Below are 25005 nucleotides of genomic sequence, written 5' to 3'. Positions count from 1 at the left end.
GCTGAAGAACGTTCAGATCAGAGTTGGTTGTGAAATGAATGTCCCAAGAAACTGTAAGGACCATACCATAAACCAACTCTTCAGACAATGCAGACATGTCTTCCTTTGGAGCCGGGTGCACTCCCAATAGAACCCAGGGCAACTCTTCGACCTAATTGAGACCGGAGAATCGGGCCTTCAGTTGCCGGTGGAAACGTTCCACAAGGCCGTTGGACTGTGGGTGAATTGTGTTCCACGGACTGAAGTAATTGTGGGTCGGGAAACCAAACCTAGCCATCCAATTGATGATGAATGTTCTGGCCCTTGTCTCAGTGTCACTGGATGGCAATGGGATGGCCTCTGGCCAGCGCGTGAAACGTTCTATGACTGTTAGAATCTATCTCATGTTTTGAGATACTGGCAATGGTCCGAGCAGGTTCACTTGCACGTGTTACAACAACCTGTGTACCGCCAGGAAAGGTTGAAGAGGTGCCTTAGTGTGGCACTGAATTTTGGCAGTCTGGCAGGAGGAACATGTGCAGACACATTGCGCAATGCCTTTTTTCAGACCATGCCATACATATTTATTTGACGTGAGCTTGACAGATGTTCTGATGGACGGATGAGACAAGCTGTGTATCTGGTCAAAAAGGCATTGCCTCCAAGATGGCGGAATCACTGGTCTAGTGTAGCCCAAAGACATGTCACAAAGTAAGGTTGGCAGCCCAGTTGTGCTGCCACCTGCTGTATGTCCAGGTTGGTCATGGCTGTACTGTATGCCTGAACATCGGGGTCCATTGCCTGGACACTGGCTAATTCCGGAATATCAATGTCACCCTGAATATGATATAGTCAGTCTGATCAGCATATTCGTGACGCCATTGTTTTTACCAGAAATATAGTGCACATCCATGGTAAATTCTGAATTGTATGACAGTGACCCTGCTGTCTTGCCGACCATGGATCCGTTATTTTGATGAAGGCAAAAACGAGTGGCTGGTGGTCTGTGAACACAGTGAAATACTGACCCTCCAAAACAAATCGGAAGTGCCGTGTCGCTTGATACAATGCACTGTATTTCATCTCCAATGGCTATAGATGTCAGCTAAAGAATGCGAGGGGTTGGCAATGGCCATCAACGTACTGCTCAACAACCACACCCAGGGCCGTACTCGAGGCATCAGAACTAAATGTCAAGGAAGTGTCGGGGTTAGGATGGGGGAGCATTGCTGCATTGACTAAAGCATCTTGAGCATCACAAATTCAACCTCTGTTGTCCAGGGAACGTCCCTGTGCTTTGTGGTGAGGATCGGAAACCGTGGACAAAGAATGTCAGCAGCTGTTGGAATGAACCGGTGATGGAAGTTTTTCCTGCCCAAGAATTTCTGCAGGCCCTGATCCGTGGTAGGTGTTGGAAAAGCAGGGACTGCCTTTACCTTGCTGGATAAGGGAAAGACACCGTTGGCTGTGATCTTGTGTCCCAGGAAGCTGATGGTGGATTTGCCAAATTGACATTTGCTAGGGTTGATGGGAAGACCAAATTCCCCCAGCCCTTGGAACAGGCGGAGTAAATGCAGTTGGTGATATCCTGACTGGCTATGAGGACATTATCCAAGTAGATGTAAGGGAACTCTAAATCTCTGCCCAAAGTGCCTATCAGCTGCTGGCAGGTTTGAACGGCATTCTTCAACCCAAGTGGCATCCTATGAAATTCAAAAAGCCTGCGCAGTTTATCAGATGGAAGAGAACGAGTCCTGGTGTAAGTCGGCAGGCCTGAAGTGTCTCTGTAATGGGATACACCCTGGGCCATTTAGGAGGGATTGGAATTTGGTGAGAGAGTACAGGGAAATTCATTGAGGAGAGCAGCATGTGCATCTTTGTGCAGGGTCTGGACCCCGAGATGGGAAACACTCCCTTTGCTGCAGACCAGTGGGTATGTTTGAAAAGTGGTACATGAACCAATTTCCTCCACCTCACATCTACTAGAAAGTCACGGGACCTTAAAAAATCTGCACCCATAATGGGCTGTGTAATGGAAGCCAATACACAATTCCAATGGAATGTCACACCTCCTATCCAAATCGTGACTCGTCGTGTGCCAAAGCAGGCAATTTTCATCCCATTTGCTGTTTGAAGAGCCAGGTGTTGTTATTTATGTGGTTTTTTATTTCAAAATAGGTTGGGTGGGAGCTAACGGACCTCAGCACTCGTGTCTACACGAAACTTGTGCTTACCAGTGTCGTCTTGAAGACACAATGGGCCCGTACTTGTGCCAGATGCCGAGGCCATTAATGGTAGCCGGGTTTTTCATTTCCTACCTTTTTTCTGTAATAGGTACATGCAGGACACATTTATGGGCTTTTATCCCCATTGGCGATGGTAAAAACAGCATTCTCGCCGCCCATCAGTGTGTTCATCCTTCTTTGACTGAACTGTAGATACAGGAGGCTCATAGGAAATGGGATATAGATCTGCTGCAAAAACAGTCTGGACGTGAGCAGACTCTTGCATTGGAGTATAATGGAGCCTATCAGCCTCCCGCGCTACATGGAAATCCATGTTAATGATTGGTATTGCGACACGACCTGGGAGTTTGGACAGGAATTGAGTCTCAAAAAGTATACAATGAGAATGACCATCTGCTAATGCAACCATCTCATTCATTAGGTCGGATAGATTCCTCTCACCCGAGCCCTCCATATTTAAAAGCCGCAAGCTGCGCTCATGTCTAATCAATTCCAGTGTGTCCAGGAGAAATTGGCTAAACCTGGTGTACTGGTTTTCCACCAGGGGATTGGCAACAAATTCTCTTACTTGAGATCCTGTAGCAGCGTCCAATGCACCTACTATGTACCAGAATGTCATGTCCTCTGCCATTATGCCACAACACAAAACTAGGTTTCAGCCTGATTAAGTTATACGCAAGGTTGATGGGTCCAGAAAGGAGGCAAGTGAAGTCCTAACATCGATTGGGAAACAGAGTCAGTGAGAGGTCAGGATGGCTTAGAGTTTAGATAACGTGTTCAGGACTGCATTTTGCAGCAGCATGTGGAGATGTCCACGAGATGGGGTCAGTGTTCGATCTGTGGGAAGAGAATGAAATGGGGCAGGTGGCGGAGGTGAGCGTTAGGGAGAACTTCAGATCCAGTGATCATGGGTCCTTTAGATTTAGCTTAATTATGGAAGGGGATAGGTCGGGTTCAAAGTTGAAGATCTTCGAGTGGGGGTAGGCCAGATTTGAAGAAATGAGAAGAGATTTGCAGAGAGTTGTGTGGGCTGATCTTTTAGTCGAAAATGATCTAGAAGAAAATTGGAGGGTATTTAAAAGTGAGATTTTGAGAGTAAGGGATCTTCATGTTCCAGATCGGCCGAAAGGCAAGACTCCAAGGAAGCCGTGGTTTTCTAGAAAAATTAGGAACGGTTCAGGATAAGAGGGAGGCCCATGCTAAATATAAGAAACAAAAGATTGATCCTTACTTAGATTGCAGAAAGAACCTCAAAAGGGAAATTAGAAAGGCAAAAAGATGGTATAAGGTGTCAATAGCTAATAAGGTGAACGTGAATCATGAGGGTTTTTACAGATACATGAACAGTAAAAGGAGGTTGAAGGATAGAGTAGGTCCACTGGAAAATGATAACGGTGGGCGATGTGTATGTCAAGAGCTGTATGAGATGGGGAAGATATTGAACAATTTTTTTTCTCTTCTCTATTCACGAGGGAAAGGAACACTGGACTATGTGAGATAAATGAGATGAATGCTTTAGTTATGGAAAGGATAAGGATTATTAAAGAGAGGGTTTTGGGTCTTCCAGGGTCAATGGAGGTGGATAAGTCTCCTGGTCCTAATGGTACTTTTCTCAGGACGTTAAAGGAGGTCAGGGAGCAAACAGCCGGGGCTCTGATGGTGATTTTACAAAGATCACTGGAAGTGGGTGTGGTGTTGCGGGATTGGAGGGTTGCAAATGTAGTTCCGCTGTTTTAAAAAAGAGCTCAAGGTGTAGGCCAAATAATTATCGGCCAATAAGTTTGAGTTTGGTGGTGGCAAAAGTTATGGAGGGTATTCTTCGAGATAGTATGTACAAATATCTGGATAGGCAGGGAGGGATCAGGGGCACCCAGCATGGGTTTGTGAAGGGAAAATCATGTTCGATGAATCTTGTTGAATTTTTTGATGAGAAAAGTAGATCAGGTGATGAGATCTATTTGAATTTTAGTAAGGCTTTTGATAATGTTCCGCATGTAAAGTTAGTTAGGAAGGTTCAGTCACTAGGGATTAATAGATAGTGAGATGGGTTCAGAGGTGGCTGTGAAACAGACAGCAGAAAGTCATGGTGGACAACTGTCTGTCAGGATGGAAGCCTGTGACGAGCAGTGTGCCTCAGGGATCGGTGCTGAGTCCCCTGTTGTTTATCATTTATATTCATGATTTGGATGCGGGGGGTGGTTAATTGGGTGAGAAAATATGCAGAAGATACGAAAATAGTGAGGAAGGTTTTCTTGGTTTGTTTGGAATAGTAGACTGAAAGATGCCAGATGGATTTTAATGTTGACAAATACAGTTAAGGGGAATGAAGAGGAACAGGGGGATCTTGGAGTTATGGTACATGGTTCACTGAGGTTGGATTCCCATGTAGACAGGGCATGCTGGCCTTCATAAATCCTAGCATAGTCTAGAGTATAGCTGTTTAAGGCATTGGTGAGGCCAAGTTTGGAGAATTGTGTTCAGTTCTGATCTCCATTTATTGGAAGGATATAGATAAGGTGGAAAGGGTGCAGAGAAGATTTACAAAAATGTTGCCTGACTAACAACATCAAGAGCACAGAGAAGGATTAAGGAGATTGCGACTTTATTCATTAGAATGTAGATGGTTGAAGGGGGTTATGATAGAGGTATTTAAAATTTTGAAGGGAATAGATAGACTAGATATGAGTAGAGTCTTTCCCCTGAGGGCAGGGGAGGTTGGAACAAGAGGGCATGAGTTAAGGGTAAGGGGTAAAGCTTTAGGAGAAATGTTGGAGGATGCTTCTTCACTCAGAGAGTGGTGGCAGAATGGAATGATCTTCCAGAAGAGATAATTGCAGCAGTGTCCATTCTGTGACTTAAGAGAAGGTTGGATGTGTACATGTATATGAAGGGGTTGGAGGGATATGGGCAGAGTGTGGGAGGGGGAAACTAGTGGAGTTGTTCATGTGAACTGGCACGGACTCGAAGGGCCGATATGGCCTGCTAACGTGCTGTAAACTGTCATATGGGTATAGTGTGCCGGGCTCCACGGGACAAGGTGGGACATCATTAAGAGTTTGCTGCCAGCAGGTTTAAATTAAGCCATGTGAGTATCCCGCGCTTTCTGGCCCATGTATCAAGGACTTCTCCGAGAGGCGGAGTCTCAAGAAAACAACCTCTATCCTCAGGGACCCTCACCACCCAGACCAGGCCTTCTTCACACTGTGATCACCAGGAAAACAGGTCCAGGAGCCTGAAGATGAACACCCAAAGGTACAAACATAGCTTCTCCCCCACTGCCATCAGATTTCCGAATGGACAAGGAAACACAGTCACTCTCACTTACTCTTCATTTTGCACAAATGAATTTCTTTTTTTAAAATGTAATTTAGAACAATATTTGCACCTGTTTTGTTGCCACAATATGACAAATTTTGAGACATGTTCATCACAAAAAAATTTAATTCTGAACACTGTGCATACATCAGAAAACAATCATAGCTCCAAAATCAATTTGAAAAGATTAATGAACAATTTCCATGCCCCCTCCACTTGTACATCTATTTTTCTAAATTCACTCCATGATTGAGACATCTCAACTTAACCCAACCCACATTTCTTCTCCCATTCAAAGCACTCAGTAATACACCAAGAAAGTAAAATAAAATCTCAATGCTGGAAATACTCAGCAGGTCATCTACTGGAAAAATAATCGGAGTTAAAACATTCAGGTCGATAACCTTTCACTGGGATTCTGAAAGATATTCAAACAAACTTGATTCTCTTTGCTGAGAAAAAGAAGAGGAGAAATAACAAACTGAATACGTGGGATGAAAAGCCCGAGCAGCAGAAATGGCAGTGGTGCTGGATGAGTGGAGTCGACTCGTTGATCAGCACATCTGTCTGGATGGAGGGGTAAAGGATAAACAAGGCAAACATGATGTCGTCACTGTGAGGTTCAATACGACAGCTGCAGAGAATCTGAAATGAAGGAACGGTGAAAATATTTGTTTTTGGATCAATGTGACAAAATTTGACCTGACAAAAGAAAACAAAATTGCTTTGTTCTGCCAGAACGCTCTAGATCAAGGGGCACAATAAAATAGTCCAGAAGCCAACATTATGAAATTGAACAGCCAAGTTATGGAAATCGGCAGCAAGACATAAAACACAGTTGCATAATTCCATGAAAGTGGTGTCACAGGATGACAGGGATCTAAAGCCAGCTTTTGTCATCTTGGCCTTCATTAATTAACAAAAAGAAAATAGGAGTTGGGAAGTTATGGTGAGGTTGTATAAGATGATGGTGAGGTCAAATTTGGAGTATTGTGTGCAGTTCTGGTCACCTAGCTACAGGAAGGGTATTAGTAAGATTGAAAGAGTGCAGAGAAGATTTACTTAGACACTGCCAGGTCTTCAGGAGTTGAGCTGAGGGAAAGGTTGAACAGTTTGGGACTTTATTAATTGGAATGTCGAAAAAGAGTAAGAGATTGCTTAAAATGGCACATGAATGAGAAAAAAGGCTGAGAAAGTTTGCTGTCGACCCAATTGTGTCGGAAAAATTTTCCTTGAGAAAAATTGTCATTGGCCCATTTCCTCTGGAGTTATGAAACCACGCACAGAACAAGTCAATGATGTACGATTAAAACAGTGGTTTTCAAACTTTTTCTTTCCAATCATATACCACATTAAGTAATCCCTTACTAACAGAGCACTTCTGGCACAGGGATTAAGTGGAATATGATCCGGGGGATGGGGGTGGGGGTGTGGAGGAGGAGTTTGAAAATCACTACTTGAGATGAAAAGGTTTCTCCATCTCCATTTTGAGCAGATATCCTTTTATTCTGAGGTTGTGCCCACTGGTCCTAAACTCTCCCACTACTGGCAAAATTCTTTCTATCCAGCCCTTTCACTATTCATCGGATTTCAATGAGGTCCTGCCTCATTCTTCTAAACTCGGGCGAGTCCAGGCCCAGAACCATCAAATGCTCCTCAAACATTATTCTTCTCATCCCCAGAATCATTCTTGTAAACCACCTCTGGGCCATCACATCCTCTCTTAGAAATGGGGCCTAAAATTGCTCACAACACTTACGAGATCAGGACAACCAGAAGGTGGTCACGTGAGGGAAGACAGCTGCAGGACTGCCTACAGTCCGTGGACTGGATGGTGTTCAAGGAGTCAACTGAGAGGGGGGAGGGAGTGTGGTTGTGGCAAGATGGCGTAGGAAAAAGACATGAGAAGACATCTTTCCCTGACTGAACTGTTCAATACTCGAACTGTAGTGACTTCTTTGACTTTATCAATGTTTTGAACAGTAATTTACTACAGTAGGATTCTGGAAATGAAGAAAGGGAAAAAACAGTGTTGGGCACGACCAGGTGGCCCAATAATCACAGAGACAAAGGCCCAATAATCACAGAGACAAAGACTGAGGGGAACGATAGGCTTTATTAAACACAACAGTGCAGGCACCTGGGTCCAAGTGAGGGAAGTGAAGGGATGGAAGATGTGGGTCGACCTTCATGGCCTGGGTCACAGGGGAGGAGTCCAGGAGAGGATGACATCAGGGGGTGGGGGTGGATCAGCCCATGCCTGTACTGGTCAGTACATACAACACCATATCAAAACAAGCAACTTAGAAAAAACCTAGTTTTTCAACCTGTGAAAAGTGCAGAAGAAGCAAGGCCAACCTCCCAGAAGGGACCTCGGGATCAGTTAGACATGGATCCGAAGCCTCAACATGTAAGTCAGGACCAGCTGGAATAAACGTCTGCATTCTCTGCACATCCGGAGATGCAAGATAGCGCCAAGATCTTTGGCTGGGCCAGGAGGAGTGCAAGCATGGAATTCGACACCAGCCGGGCTTGACGAAGGAGAGTGTGGGGGGGGGGGGTGAGTGCCCGAATGCAAGCACGTTTCCGGGAAGGGGTCTGCCTGTATGCAGCGGCACATCTGGAGATGCTCTCACTTGCAGGAAATTCTGGATCCGATCCACAGTCCGACTGCCAGGTATGAGGTGGAAGGGAAGAGGTGGAGGAGGACAACTCAGAGGTTCAAGAAGAAGAAGAGCAAGAATGACTACTTGCTGCAGTTGGACTCAATGAAGGGAGGCCTAAGGCTTGAAGAACATCTCCTTCTCCAATGAAAGCTGTTGTTTCACCACAGACACCTTCCCCAGACTTCAAGGCCCCTGTAACAGGGATGGAAGTCAACCTCATGCCTATAGAACTGATCCAACCAAATGAAAAGATGATGTCTTCTGTGAACTAAGGTTTTGAAACTTTAAATGATCAATTTGCTGTTATGGAGGAAATAAATGGCTGGTATGTGTGAAGAAATTACATTTATTCAAGTTGATATTAATAAGAGCTTAACAGCAGTAGACACTGGACAAGTTCAATTTAAGAGAATAGAAGTTTTTATTGACTGTGAGGACCATTATGCGGAGAGAATGGATCATATTGAGGATTTATTTCCAGGCTGGGATGTCCAGAAGAGAGATTTGTTATAAACATTGATTCGTTGGAAAATCAAAGTTGTCGTAATAACATTAAGAGAGTTGGTCTGCCGGAAGATATTGAAGGTTCAGATCTTGTAAAATTATTTTTGGAAAAGGATTCCAGAGATATTGGGAGTTGAATTTTTTTAGATCGGGCTCAGAGGCCTTTAAGGAGAAAACCTTTTCCAGGTTAAATATCAAGAGCGGTTCTTTTAAGATGTTTGCAATATCAGGATAGAGAAATGAATTTGCGGCTTGTGGTTCAGAAAGCTCGCCTTGATCAAAGCCCTACGATGTATCAAGGAAATAGAGTTTTATTTTATGCTGATTTAAGTCAGGAGATTATTAAGTGATGGAAAGAGTTTAATCTGGTCAAAGCAGAGCTGTGGAAGAAAGGGTATAAGTTTACTTTCGGTATCCATCGGTATTTAAGGTGATTTATGGGCCAGATCAGTCTCAATGTTTTGAGAGTCCTTATGGTGCATTAACTTTTGTGAATTCCTTCCCTGATTTGAAGGAATCGATGGGGAAAATGCCTGAGGTTAAGATTGGGAAGGGAACGGGGAAAAGAATTGGAATCAGAATCGGTGAGTGATGTTTGAAAGATACATTGAATGTAAGAGGAATCTTAAGAGAGGAATTAGGAAAGCTAAAAGAAGGTACGAGAAAACTATGGCAAGCAGGGTGAAAACTAATCCAAAAGAGTTCTACAAATATGTTAATGGTAAGAGGAAAGCTAGAGACAAAATTGGTCCCTTAGAAAATCAGAGTGGAAAACTGTGTGTGGAACCTAGAGAAATGGGGGAGATATTGAACAGTTTCTTTTCTTCGGTATTCACTAAGGAGAAGGATATTGGGAGATGTGGGATAAAAAAAGCAAATTGGGTAAATATGGGGAATATAGAGATTACAAAAGGTGTAGTTTTAAGGCTTTTGAAGAATATAAAGGTGGATAAGTCTCCGGGACCAGACGGGATCTTCCCCAGGACATTGAGAGAAGTGAAGGAGGAAATAGCAGAGGCTCTGGCGGTAATTTTTCAAATGTCATTAGATATGGCGATAGTGCCGGAGGATTGGCGCATTGCGCATGTGGTTCCGTTATTTAAAAAGGGTTCAAGGAGGAAGCCTGGCAACTATCGGCCTGTAAGTTTGACGTCTGTGGTAGGTAAATTAATGGAGAAAATTCTTAGAGATAATACTTATAAACATCTGGATAGACAGGGTCTCATCAGGAGCACTCAACATGGATTTGTGGGAGGAAGGTCATGTTTGACCAATCTGATTGAATTTTTTGAAGAGGTGACTAGGAATGTGGATGAGGGTAGCGCAGTGGATGTTGTCTATATGGACTTCAGTAAGGCCTTCGATAAGGTACCACATGGAAGGTTAGTTAGGAAGGTGCAGTCTTTAGGTATAAATTTTGAGATAGTCAAATGGATTGAACATTGGCTGAAAGGGAGAGGCCAGAGAGTGGTAGTGGATAATTGTCTGTCAGGTTGGAGGCCGGTGACCAGTGGTGTGCCTCAAGGATCTGTATTGGGCCCATTGTTGTTCGTTATATACATTAATGATCTAGATGATGGGGTGGTGAATTGGATTAGTAAATATGCAGACGATACTAAGATAGGTGGAATAGTGGATAATGAAGAAGGTTTTCAAGGAGTGCAGAGGGATTTGGGCTGCTTAGAAAAGTGGGCTGAAAAATGGCAGATGGAATTTAATCCTGATAAGTGTGAGGTGCTTCATTTTGGTAAGAAGAATCAGAATAGGACATATGTGGTAAATGGGAGAGCATTGAGGAATACAGAAGAGCAGAAAGATTTAGGAGTGACAGTACATCGTTCCCTGAAGGTAGAAACTCACGTGAATAGGGTGGTGAAGAAGGCTTTTAGTATGCTGGCCTTTATCAATCATTGCATGGAATATAGGAGTTGGGAGGTGATGTTGAGATTGTATAAGACGTTGGTGCGGCCTAATTTGGAGTTCTGTGTGCAGTTCTGGTCGCCTAATTATAGGAAGGATATAAACAGAGTGGAGAGAGTGCAGAGAAGGTTTACCACAATGTTGCCTGGGTTTAAGCATCTGGAGTATGGGGAGAGATTGGGTCTTTATTCTTTGGAGCATAGAAGGTTGAGAGGGGATTTGATAGAAGTATTTAAGATTATGAAAGGGATAGACAGAATGGATGTGGATAGACTATTTCCGTTAAGAGGAGGAAAGATTAAAACAAGAGGACATGAGTTAAGAATTAAGGGACAGAGGTTTAGAGGTAACATGAGGGGGAACTTCTTTACTCAGAGAGTGGTAGCTGTGTGGAATGATCTTCCGGGAGAAATAGTGGCGGCGGAGTCAATTGTATTATTTAAGAAAAGGTTGGACAGGTATATGGATGAGAGGAAGATGGAGGGTTATGGGCATTGTGCAGGGAGGTGGGATTAGAAAGGGGTGTTTGGTTCGGTGCGGACTAGAAGGGCCTAATGGCCTGTTTCCATGCTGTAATTGTTATGTTATGTTATGTTGAAGATGAAGCTCAAGCTCAATGTGGGTGTTATCACTGGGATGACTGATGGGTTTTAATGTTCGGTTGGGGGCTGATGGTCATCTCTGCTACTTCTAAAGTCATCTGCCACTTGTGGAATTAACTGCACCTGGTTCACAGAGGGGGGGTCTGACTCTTGAACTCTTATGTTTTTATAGTGTTTTCTTATTGTTTCAAAGGTGGGGGGGGGGTGTTGGTATTTTTTTATATATATAGTTGTAATTGCTGTTAGAAGTGTCAGTCTCAGGAGGAAATTAAGTTATGGCTCATTTAAATTTTGTGATCTTTAATGTTAAATGACTTAATAATCCGATTGAAAGGAAGGAAATATTAAAGAAAATGAAGGTTGATCTTGCTTTTTTGCAACAAACTCATTTGTCTGAGAAAGAACATATGAAATTGAAAAGAGATTGGGTCGGACATGTTTTTCATCTCCATTTAATTCGAAAGCTCGAGGTGTTGATACTTTGGTTCATAAGAAGATACCGTTTCAGTTGGAATCATTCTCTGCCACATCATTTTCTCGAAGACAATGAAGATAACTGACCTGTTCATGGAGCACTGTGCGGGACTCAGATTCACAAACTCATCTGGCAAGGTCAGCATACACCCATAGACAAGCTCTACCACTAAACATCCATGATCTGCCCTAACAGCAGTAGGCACGCAAAGGAGAACCATGGCCAAACGTTCGCTCCATGGAGATGCATCACCACCTGCTTTCGATTGTCAATGGAAACGCTCAAAGAAGCTGTTCGCCTGAAATGCTCAGCAGTAATTCAGGTTGTGCCAAGAGGATCAGTGAGAGCTCGGACCAATACCAACTCGAACTGTGACCCTCAATCTGTTGTAATAGTGCCCAGAACACCAAAAGATGGAATCCACAAAAGCACAGGCATTTGTCTCTGCAGAGATGCCAATGTTAGGAATTTCATCCTGCCACCTGGTAGTCCAGTCCTCACACGTGAGCAGATTTGTACATTGCCGAGATGGCGGAAGTGGACCTTGCAAGCCACAAGGTGCACGTGCTGGAAATGGGAATCCAAAACAACAAAATCCCTCAGCTTGAATTTCATGTGCCTGGAGACTTTAGGGTGTTGACCCAGCAAGCGAGTCCTTGCCGATAATCCAACATTCTGTTTAACATAAAGCCAGGTAAAATGTTCCTTAACCAGTTTGATTGATGTTCTTCTACCAGGAAGAGATAGATTGTGAAGAGAAAATCTCCTGCCTCATAGCCACCACACAAACGGCCGAGTCCTTCCTGTTGGGGGAAAAACATCACAGACCAACTTTTCACCCGATTCATCCAGCGTCACATCTTGAAGATGGAGACCAGAGTTGATCTGGTTTCACCGGATGAAATCAGGATCAATGTGCCGTGCATGAGCCATGGCACTGAAATCGATGGCAGTAGTTGTATGTAATGTCGTGCCTGAATAGAGCACCAGCCACAGCATTCACTTTTCATCAGATATGCTGTGTGTCTGATGAAAATTGTAGGATGAAGTCCGAGTGCTGAATCTCTCTGGGCAAGTAGAGATGTGTGCTTCTACTTGCAGTATGCAGAAGAGGCTGGTGGTCTGTACAAATGGTCAAAGAATGACCTTCCAATAAAAAGCTGAAATATCGAATTGGAAATTGGGATTCATGAGAGAATGACAAAGAAATTTATTTCAAAATTGTATCTTCTATTTCAAGAGGAATCTCCAAACCCAGACTTGAATAAATCAAAAGAAAGATGGGAATTGGATTTGGGAACTGAAATTGACCCTTTTTGCTTGTCTGACATTTGTTGGGACAGTAATTAATGTTTTCGATAGATTAGTTAATTACAAATTTATTCATCAATTATATTTAATGCAACATCAATTAATTTATTCCTAATTTTTCAAATTAATGTTTTAGATGTGGCACAGAAATTGGTACATTTATACATTGTCTCTGGAGATGTCTCAAGGTGACATCATTTTGGAAAGATGTGGCCAAGTTTTTGGAACAAATTATAATAATGTTTATCATTAACACCTGAGCTTTTACTTTTGGGAAATGTATATGATTTGGAAGCTGAATTCAAGTTCTTAAAAAAAACATTAATTATTTTTATAAATTGCATTGGAAATGGCCTGGAGATGTATAACAATTCCATGGAAATCTGAATCCCATCTTAAAATTGATCATGGGGAAATGCAAAATTGTATTCCCTTAGCAAAGGTGACTAATAATATTAGAACTGGGTATGTTACATAATTCAAAATATGGAAACCATATTTAAAAATAGGTTTATATATCTAATGTATTCACTTCTCCACCCCACCACCACTTTTCATTAATCTTAATGGTTGAACCTTATCATGTTGGTCTAATTCTAATATTTTATTAATATCCTGCCTTTCCTTTTGGGAAGGAATAGTTATCACAGGAGCTTCGCACCTAGATCTGCATTTTTTTCTTTTATACTTTTATCTCTTCTCACTTTTATGTGCAGTACAAAATTTATTTTTTATTCTATTTTGATAATTGTAAGTATCATTTGGATATGATTCTATTATTATATTGAACTGCATACAAACTATAAATATTTTTTTAAATGCTGAAATGTTTCACTGCCAGATAGATAGCTAAGAGTTCTTGCCCAATTGTACGATACTTTGCCTGAGCTGGTGACCGCTTGGCTGAAAAAAAAATGCCAGGGGTTCTAATTGCCCACAGACTCGTTGTTCGAACACTGCTCCCCACAGCACTGACAGATGCATCTGTGATAAGAGAGCAAAGTCTTGCGCATTTGATGTACAACCTTAGTGACATTTGTAAGAACAGTGTTCACATCATGGAAAGCATAAACAGCATGGTCTCCCAAAGATAATGTCTTTTTGAAGCATACATCAGAGCCTTTGAGTCATTCAGCAGTAGGTGCTGTGGCATTCACATAGACCCTGCCTTTATACCATGGCTTATTGCATGTCTGCACACCATTACGATGGGGTCACGAGGCGAGGAAAACACTTGAGCAAGGCTTGGAAAGGGCAGGAGCCAGGTTGAAGGCTTGTCAAACAGCAGATGGCATTGGAAGGACAACAAATGCAGCTCACTTGCATTCAAGAGCTGCAGTCCACACAACAGCATTTTTTTTCCAAATACATCACTGAAAAATGTGACAAGAAATCCACTCCCAAAAAGGAATTTGCCACATTTACAACTGAAAATCCACCCAAAACGATTGTGAAGCTGAAATGAAATGCGAGTGACCTCTGGCCATGTTTGAATAAGAGAATCATTTGTCACTGAAAGAACACATGACATATTAGAAAGTCTATATTCCTCATGGGTTGGAGGGACAGGCACCACTCCAAAGTGACAGATAGTTTTGGAGTTTTACATAGAGATGTCAAACTAATAACCTACTCTAACAACTGCCAAGAATTATTCCATTTTTCTCAGTTGCCTTCAATAAACTCTCTCAAATGAGAACAAGATCTCAAGGCAAAGGACAGAACCAGGCCACAAGTCCCATCGAGTCTGCTCCATAAACCGACACGAAACCACTCTGCACTCCTTCCAATTTCTGGACTTTTCCCATATCCCTTAATGCCCTTACCAACGAGATACTTGTCTATTTCTTGTTTTAAATATGCCCAGTGATCTGGCTTCCACTGCTGTATGAGGCAGCGGTTCCTCAGATCCATGACCCTCTGGCTAAAGAAGTTCTTCCTAATCTCTGTTTTATATAGATAACCTCTAATTTTCTTGTCCTCGATTCACCCAACAAGGGAACCATCTTACCCGCATCCACCCTATCTAAACCTTTCAATATACAAAATGCCTCCATGAGATAACTTCTTTAATTTCCTGTACTCCACTGAATTCTTCACTACCAATTTCACCTGGTCATTAACTTTTAGGTTTCCTTGCTCAAGGACACCCAGGTCTCTTTGCACATCCAAGGTCTGAATTTTCATCCCATCCAAATAGTATGCTTCCTGTTTATTTCCACTGCCAAAATGTACAACTGTACATTTCTCGGTGTTAAATCTCATCTGCCATCATTTTGCCCAGTTTCCTAATCTGTTTATATCCTTCTGCAACTTTACGGTTTCTACACTTCCTACTCTGTCCCCTATCTTGGTGACCTCCGCAAATTTGGCCACAAAACCATTTAAACCACAATCCAAATCATTAATTTCTTTTTACTTGGAATATATCTATCCTGCATTCATTTTATTACTGCCACATGCCATTCCAGAATCGATCATTACTGAACCTGAACATATTTATTGTGATGAACATCTTCCAATAAATGTTCTGGGTTTAATATTTTTAAATCTTGTTGTGGTTCCTCTTCATCACCTCTTTGCAAGTTGAATTCACAAAATTTTCCAAATATTTTTTCAGCAATAATTCTGTGGTACAGAGGATTACTCATCTTTCCTAAAGGTTAAAAGTTGCATTTTGATTTTCTTGTCTCAACTGAACATTGTACAAGGTGAAGGCTGATTAAAATGGATTCAGTAACGATGGCCTTCAAATTTTGCATTATTGCTATGGCTACACAGCTTGAATGATAAACTGGTGTTTCTACAGGGAATTAACTCATGGAAATGTTCTAAATACATTCACTGGAGATAGACCTCTGTGAAAAGTTTACTGCCCATTGGCAACAATCCTTGAAAAGAGATGAATCATCACCCAACAGAGCAGCCCAGGAATAGGCAATTTGGTGAACAATGTCTGTGGTGACCATGATACTCATTAAATTAATCCCATCTGTCAGCACATGGTCCAAACACATCACCCATTCCCTCTTGTTCATGTGCCCAACCAAATGCCTCTTAAATCGTGGCGATTTCACCACTATCCTGGCAGCGTGGGCCAGACCCCCAGCACACTGTGCAAAAACCTGCCTCGCTTCTCTCCTTTTCCCCTCTCATGTTCAATATAAGCATCGTAGTATTTTTACATTTCCTACAGGGGGGGGGGGGGAGAAGACATCGACCTTCTCCAGGACTATAATAATTAGATAAATTTCAACCAGGTCATCTCTCAGCCTCCAAAGCTCCAGAGAAAACTATCCACATTGCCACTTTCAAGGAGCTCGCGCTTGCACCCCAAGATCCCTCATTGCAACACTACTACAAGTCCTCTCAAAGTGCAAGACACTTGTCCAGATTAAACTCCATCTGCCATTTTTCTGCCCACATTAATAAGTCATCTGGTTTGGAAGGGATAATATGAGGGGAACTGGGTGGATCAACAGGTCAGAGAGAAAAACATGGGGGGGGGGGGTGGGTGGGCAGGTTACATGAACTTGGAAAATTCCATATTCATACCATCGATTCACAAATGCAATAAGAGATGGTTCCTCTGTATTTGACCTCACCCAGACAATGGAGGAGGCAGAAGACAAAGGTCAGTATGGGAATGGAATGGAACTTAATACAGCTTGTGACCATGAGCCAAGATGGCCATTGTGATCAAAGTGGAGGTGCTCAGCCAATCTGTCATTTACTCTGCATTGGGTTTCCTGCCACAGAGGGCACGGACATGGTTGGAGTAGGTTTCTTCGAAACTTTACCCTGCATGAGAATCCCTGGATGGTGTTAACTGATGTAGATTGCAGGAGAAAATGCCCGAGGATGGGGAGGAATTAGGAGTCTGTAATTATTTGAAAGATCTTACTGCAAGATTCATCACCAACGAGGAGGAAAGCAGCTTCAGTCTATTCTCCCTCTCAGAAAGATTTATGTAATAAACAAAACAATCTTTCAGTACAGCCAGAGGCAAAAGGGCTCTTAATTTAGTCTTACAATCAACAGACTTTGAAGATAACCAGTGTAAATGACTCAAAATTCAATTCGAGATTCACTTCTGGTGGAAATATAAGAGCCAGTGGCTTGCTTAATCAGATTAGTCTTATTCTGAGTTTCCATTTCTACTTTCACACCATCAAATGCAAGCCTCAGTTGTTGATCCCCAACTATTTTCTATCCTTACCCACTTTGCAACTACACCTACTTGAAATTGGGAGAAACAACAGCTAATTTTTCCACGTATAAATCTTCTTTGGCTTGGCTTCGCGGACGAAGATTTATGGAGGGGGTAAAAAAGTCCACGTCAGCTGCAGGCTCGTTTGTGGCTGACCAGTCCGATGCGGGACAGGCAGACACGATTGCAGCGGTTGCAAGGGAAAATTGGTTGGTTGGGGTTGGGTGTTGGGTTTTTCCTCCTTTGCCTTTTTTCAGTGAGGTGGGCTCTGCGGTCTTCTTCAAAGGAGGCTGCTGCCCGCCAAATTGTGAGGCGCCAAGATGCACGGTTTGAGGCGTTATCAGCCCACTGGCGGTGGTCAATGTGGCAGGCACCAAGAGATTTCTTTAGGCAGTCCTTGTACCTTTTCTTTGGTGCACCTCTGTCACGGTGGCCAGTGGAGAGCTCGCCATATAATACGATCTTGGGAAGGCGATGGTCCTCCATTCTGGAGACGTGACCCATCCAGCGCAGCTGGATCTTCAGCAGCGTGGACTCGATGCTGTCGACCTCTGCCATCTCGAGTACCTCGACGTTAGGGGTGTGAGCGCTCCAATGGATGTTGAGGATGGAGCGGAGACAACGCTGGTGGAAGCGTTCTAGGAGCCGTAGGTGGTGCCGGTAGAGGACCCATGATTCGGAGCCGAACAGGAGTGTGGGTATGACAACGGCTCTGTATACGCTTATCTTTGTGAGGTTTTTCAGTTGGTTGTTTTTCCAGACTCTTTTGTGTAGTCTTCCAAAGGCGCTATTTGCCTTGGCGAGTCTGTTGTCTATCTCATTGTCGATCCTTGCATCTGATGAAATGGTGCAGACGAGATAGGTAAACTGGTTGACCGTTTTGAGTTTTGTGTGCCCGATGGAGATGTGGGGGGGCTGGTAGTCATGGTGGGGAGCTGGCTGATGGAGGACCTCAGTTTTCTTCAGGCTGACTTCCAGGCCAAACATTTTGGCAGTTTCCGCAAAGCAGGACGTCAAGCGCTGAAGAGCTGGCTCTGAATGGGCAACTAAAGCGGCATCATCTGCAAAGAGTAGTTCACGGACAAGTTTCTCTTGTGTCTTGGTGTGAGCTTGCAGGCGCCTCAGATTGAAGAGACTGCCATCCGTGCGGTACCGGATGTAAACAGCGTCTTCATTGTTGGGGTCTTTCATGGCTTGGTTCATATACAAAATAATTTACAAACATTTTCACATCACTGTAGCCACTGATTGATAAGTTGTGCCCATCAGAAAATTGCACCAACCACTACAGGGTGCTATTTACCTTGGTGTTACTGACTCTTTTCCAGTGTTACTTGCAGACATAATGACATATTCAACATGCACAATATTTCTTTTCTTACTGACCAGAACTATAAAGCATTGTGTAAAAAAGAGAAAAGCTCAAGTCAACCAGGATATACAAACTCCAGACTGCAATGTTGCTGTGCACATTTGCTACATTATTGAAGTCTCACAGAGCTTACAACAGATATTCAAAGTCAAGCAATAACAGAAATAACAGAATATTACAGCACGGTACAAGCCCTTTGGCCCACGATGTGTTGATCTTGATATTTCTAATAAAAAAATAATACCCTGTAGCAGCTACTGCGGTAGATGCTATTCAATAAAGGCAAACACACACAAAGGTAGTCAACTCAAGACTGGTTTATTGCAGACATACACAGACCTTTTATTCCCTGCCTGTCAATGAGAATATTAGTGAAAACATTCTGGTCCACAAGATCAGCTGGTTAACGCTACGAGCCAATAGCGCCCCATGCCTTTCAGCAGGGGCTTCATCTTATCCACTCACTGTACTTTGGTGCCCAGCGCTGTTAGCCCGTGATGTGTCAGGTAAGTCTGGGACCTGATGGTGGTGGTTCGTAATACCGTGCTATGCGTCCGCTACAACCCTGTTTTTCTTTCCCTGTATGCCTGTCTCAGAGTCTCTTAAATGCTCCTTTCGTGATATTGTAATAGATAAATATATTTGGAGAATTTGGTAATATTTGGAATTTTGGTAAGATTTCGAGTAGGTTGCATACACATACACACATACATTTTAAAACATCTTATTTGAAAGACTGAAGAAATATTGAAGATCTCTGGAGAATGTTATTCACATTCACAAGTAGCTGTTAATCAAACTGATGTCATAAAATGAATGACCATTGTTTGGAAATGGAGCCACGATGACTACAAGTACATTTCTGCAGGGTGCTTACAGGAAAGTTCTTCCTAGGTTTTGTTTATCTAACAATAGCTTGAGCAGAAGAAAGAACTCCTGTTGTTTCAAATAAGAGAAATAGAACTCTGTAGTAGCTTTGAGAAAGAAGTTACCATCTGGAAAACCCTCACGGGGCAAGGTTCATCAGTGAGACATTGAGGTGACTAATGGTGGTTCTTCAGTTGTGGAAATCCTGGAACAACAAATCTCTCTCTAAAAACCCTACAAGAACAATCCTGAGCAGTAAACATTTACCTTTCGGGCACCAAAACCTTGTGAAATTTAGACACATTCAATTCTGTGCACAGCAGAAGAATTACCTGCACCAGAAAACTTGGAAGAAGGAGAAGTGAGATTGAACTGTGAACCAAAGAACTTTTCTTAAATTTATACACATTACAAACATGTTCGCTTAGAATTAGAAAGGGGTTAATTTGGGTTAGTTAAGAATAGAGTTAAGTTAAATTTTCATTCTATTTTCAGGTTTAAATTTGATTAAAATAAATTTGGTTTTAAAAACCACTTGTCTTGCTGAATGTCTCTTGCTGCTGGGTTTTGGGATCCTTTGGGCTCATAACAATATCTGCTTGGATAATGACATTGGGCCTGTTTAAAGTAGGAAATGGCTTCTACCAGCAGGAGTTTCTATTTGTGGAAAATATTGATAGGTGGCTGGCCACATACGTTTCCTAAAAATGAATACCCTCTCTCTCCCTAAACCACATTCAGCCCAGTGACATCTTTCTGCATTGTCTTCCTGGGACCACCAAGGACCTGATCCATTTCCCATCTCTCCTTGCAATGCCAATATGGCAGTTGCCATTAAGAACTGACGAATCACTTTTTAATTAAGCAAGCAAGATGAAAATCATCCTGACATACTGCTTAAAAAAGAGTCAACAAACCTTCCTAATTATATTACTTCATTTTTATTTCGATTCCCATGGGGCATTAGTAAAAAAATTATGAGTAAAATCATGATCCCTGTTGATGAAAACCCATAACATTCAATGTTACACATATAATCTAGGAAGAATTCTGTCATAAAGGTGAATGAAACATTGAAAGAATTTCCCCCTTTAAAACATTGAGATTGTAGCGTACCAAGTGAGGAAAAAAAGCCAAATCACATCAACACTTGGAGAGTCCAAGATGGCACGGACTCCCCTTCACTACCAAGAAGGAGCCCACGCCTAGCACCAGGTATGGGCTTAGGAGCCCTACACTTCTGCGTAGCTGCCAGCCGGCCAGAGAGTGATGCAACAATGTCACTGCTGGAAGTCAGGGGTACATCACCAGAAGTAGTCGGGCAAGCGAGCAGAGGTGGGGAATTTAAAACAGTAAAGCCAGTCTTTGTTTTACACTCACCTTGGGTGTCTCTTTATTTGGTAGCGCTGCTGCAGCGGACGCTGCAAATCGATAACTTCTTACTTGCTGCAACCAAACAGGTCTGCAAGATACACCAACCTAAGCAGAAAACATGACCAGAAATCCCAAAGATCATAAATTCAAAAGGATTGGTGAAATCTTTACTCTGTATTGTTAACACCAAAGTCCCTATATTTTTCAAGGCATTCAGACAAGTAACTGTGAATCATTACATTTTAGACAAATGGTACGTCAGGATCAGAAGGATTGGAGCATTATTGTTCAAGTGACACAACTTTAAAAAATAACATCTAACTTGATGAAGAATGTGATGCTACAACAGGAAAAACGGATGGAATCAGACACATTCTATGAGCATTGGGAAGCAAAGAAAAATGGATTGGTTTTCCATCCCTTCCTTAGCGACCCAATGACCCCGACAGGTCCTCCTCGACTTGCGACCGTAATGGAGTCAGATCCCACAATGGACGCAAGTCGGAGTTTTGCCCCCGTGCGAGGACACCTGAAGTCTTAGAGCCTATTTTTAAAATCAAATGATTTGACAAACGCGAACAGAGACACAGGGCACGTAAAACCGAAAATGTGCGGATTGACTCAGCGCCTCGGGGTCCTTCGGCTGGGGGCAGCCATCTTAATATCTGTGCGCATGCGCCAGTCGTCAGTTGGGTTCGCTTTGTTGCCCTGTCGGCACATCCAAATCAGTCGCACATGCGCGAACTCACCACGCATGCGCCAACCAGACTTGCCAAGCTCCTGCCCCCGCCCCCTCCCTCTGCAAGTTACCTCGCGGCCTCCGGCCTCGCCCTGTCGGCGCCATCAGGCCTCGCACCGACTCCTCGGCTCCACTCAAACACCTCGCCGGTACCGGCCACTCCCAGGTGGGGCCCAGTGGGCTGCTGGTCGCCCGTTTTCCCTGGACCGCGCGGCTGACGATGATCCCGGCGCCGTCGCCAACTTCTTCTCTTTAGCGCCCGCGGCGACGCGATGGATCCCGAGCAGACGACGACGACGCCAACGTCCCGCCTCCCCACTGCACGAGCCAATCAGCCCGCGAACCTTCCCATCAATCCAACCCGACTTCAGCGTCCAATCAAATAGCAGCCCCTCCGAATCATCCCATTGGATGGCGCATCTGAAGCAAGCGAACACACAGGTGCACCCAATCAGCTTTGCAAGACAGAAGACAGGCAGTCGAAGGAGCAGGAGCCCCTTCGGCCCTTCCATTTCCAACTACCCCAACAACAATCAAATCCTTAGATTTCATAAGATCACTTTGTCCTGGCTCCAGGATTCCTCTGATCTGAAGAAATACAAGGGAGACTATTTATTCTCAATCTTTCCTTCAAATTTATTACCGCTTCCAATTTAATGTCTGTTACTTTTTTCAAACTATCTGCATCTCAGTTCGATGGATCTGATCCCTCTATGAATTTGTATGACAGTAAACTCATCCCATGGATCCCAATTTTAAATGAACCTTCAACAGGGTAGAGAATTCCAAGGATATTACATTTTCATTGAAGACATTAAAGTCCAAGCAGCTGATCGGTTATTGGGAAATTGTGACACTTGGTGTTCGGCTCCTTTGCATGATCCTCTCTCGATCCGTGCTGCTGTGTCCCCTCATAATGTTGTAATGCCATCTTCCTTTTTTCCAATGAGAAAGAGATCCATATTCAAACTTTCCTTCTATCACCCGGTTAAAACATCCCAGAAACAAATCTGATAATATTTGTGCACTTCTCATTCTTCAGATAAGGAAACTGGACACATGATTCCCGATGTAAGATGAGCAAGACCATTCGATGTGAAATTGGAGTGTGCGCGCTACTGTGAAGGGTGGAAAGAAGGACACACACTCAAGAAATCAAAGTTAAAGACTCCTTTATTACACTGACAGCTCTACTTCTATTCTCTCCCCGCTGCTGTCGACTGGAATTGTGTCATATCAGCGCCGGCCTCCAATTAGTCAGTATTCCTGTCCTTGTTGGTTACTGTTGTGTGGGTTGTCCCCTAAGTCGAAAATTGTTGGTCCCTGTTGATTCTGCGTGGTCATCAGGTTCGTCAGTCATCTTGTGTACAGGGAGGATCCCAGTTAGCATGATCCCCCACCTCCCCAGAACCAGTGATTCTGTTCGCTGCTTTTCGTCGCCTATATCTGCGTCGTGGGGGCTGAGTGGAGACCAATTTGCTGGCTTGAGGTGGTCGATGGTTAAAGTCTCTTGCTTCGCACCAATATCCAGCACACTTACCGTGAAGTGTGGAATGAACGATACACACCCAAGAAGTCGAAGTCGAAGACTGGTTTGTTGAACTGGCAGCTCTGCTTATATGCTCTCCCACTGCTGAGGACAGGTCTTTTGAGACGGCAGAGCCAGCCTCGGATTGGTGGGTGTTCCTGCCATTGCTCATTGCTTCCCGCCGTGCAGGATGTCACCTGGGATGAAGGTTGATGGTTCTCGAGGGATCTGCTCAGTCACCGTGTTTGTGAGCCGTAACAACCATATATTGTGGAAGAATATGGAGCCCATATTTACAAAGGGTGGGTATGAATATTTAAATGAAACTCTGACATTCCCTTTCTCCTTAAGGCCTCAGTTTATGAAAAGGAACATTAAAGTAATCAGCGCTCCTGTTTGGGGGGTCCCTTGTCCTCATTTTTCTTCTTTTTTCCTTTCGCACGGGGATAGAGGGGGGATGGGGTGGTTTATGGGGGGCGGGGCGGAATTTCTTTATTCTTTCTTTTAACATGTATTTATATTTGATTTGTATTATTATTAATTGTGTGAATTCTTTGTGGATTTATAAATTATTTTTTTTAATTATCAGAGGTCATTCCACGGGACGTAAAGTGGCCTAGAGCAACACTGGGGACACCCTCCTGCCCCCCACCACCCCAAATATCAATGTGATCCACTACGATCATTGACAAAATCATCGAGGACCCCTTCACCCGGCCAACAGCATCATCCAGCTATTCCCGTCGGGAAAGAGATCCAGGACTTTCAGAGCCGGTAACACCAGGCCCAGGAACAGCCTCTTCCTCAAAGCAGGGAGAATGTGGAATGATTGATGAGCTGCTCATACAAATACTCCTCAACTCTGCTATTTATTCAACAATATTGAGTTATTTTTCTGGACGTGCTCCACATGTATCATTTGTCTGTTGTATGAGGGCTTGGTTGTGTGTTTGCGTGTGTTTATCCCAAGAACGCTGTTTCATCAGGTCGTTCTTGTGCTATCTAAGGGTAATAAATTTGACCTTGTACTTTGGAGTGGGTTCAGAAGAGATTTCCTGGATCGGAGAAAGTATCTCATGAAGTAAAGTTGACTGAGTAGGGCTTTTCTCATCCCACTACCACCACCCACCCCCCACCACTCAGCAAAATTGACTTTATTCACAAATTATTTCCAAAGAGGAAGACCGTTCCAAGTCTTTTCTCCTCCTCCTGTTGTATCCAGATATTCCCTTCACTGCACATTGCTGCATACGTCTCTGTTTACCTTCATTGCCACCACTTTGATACCGTGTGGTTAGTGCCCCCCTCTGCTGTTGGAGGAGTTCCCCTTGGTCTCAGCCTCTCAATACCCGGTAATGAGAGAGTTATGATCCATCCCCATAGTGCCTTCGTTTTGGCTGTGCCAAGCCTCCATCCATCCCTCAGCATGTACTTCTGTAGCCTGGAATGTGCCAGTCGGCAGCGTACCCTCCCCAACATCTCCTCTTGCTGAAAGACCGACAGGTTTAACATAGAACACGAGAGTACAGTACAAGCACTTCGGCCCTCGATGTTATGCCGACCAATGTATTCCAACCAAAATAAAAATAACTAACCCCTTCCTCCCTCATAACCCTCCATTCGTCTTTCATCCATGTGACTCAGAGACTCTTAAATGCCCCAAAGGTTTCAGCCTTCACCACCACCCCAGTTCTTGGGCTCGTCCTATGTCCCTGACCTGGTAGGCATACACTGAATCCCCTCCCCTTGTCACCCTCCTGCTGCCCCCACCCCGAGCCAGAGGTGAAGGTGATTTGTCAGCCAGGGAGCAGATCTGGGAGATGAACCTCAACTGCATCGAATTCAGGTTCCCGCAGATCAAAGCAGGTCCATGGGCCAAGGTGAGTGACCCGATGGC

The 25005-nt window shown here is 43.5% G+C and overlaps 1 long non-coding RNA gene across 2 annotated transcripts in view; it reads right to left on the bottom strand.

Moving 5' to 3' along the window:
• LOC138745371 (uncharacterized) overlaps positions 1-21889 on the bottom strand; it is an 87288-nt gene extending 65399 nt beyond the window's left edge. The window contains exons 1-3 of one of the 2 annotated variants that reach the window (XR_011346224.1): positions 21652-21889; positions 20848-20946; positions 6068-6185 (exon numbers count right to left, since the gene is read on the bottom strand). This is a non-coding gene — a long non-coding RNA (uncharacterized lncRNA). Of the gene's footprint in view, positions 1-6067; positions 6186-20847; positions 20947-21651 lie in introns of those variants that run through there. The other variant, XR_011346223.1, reaches the window with a different exon arrangement.
• Positions 21890-25005: the final 3116 nt, after the last annotated feature.

The sequence above is a fragment of the Narcine bancroftii genome, chromosome 11, assembly GCF_036971445.1.
Source record: "Narcine bancroftii isolate sNarBan1 chromosome 11, sNarBan1.hap1, whole genome shotgun sequence".
NCBI classification, from domain to species: Eukaryota; Metazoa; Chordata; class Chondrichthyes; order Torpediniformes; family Narcinidae; genus Narcine; species Narcine bancroftii.
The sequence above is the reverse complement of the archived record's forward strand: the minus strand, read 5'-3'. Positions and strand labels throughout refer to the sequence as shown.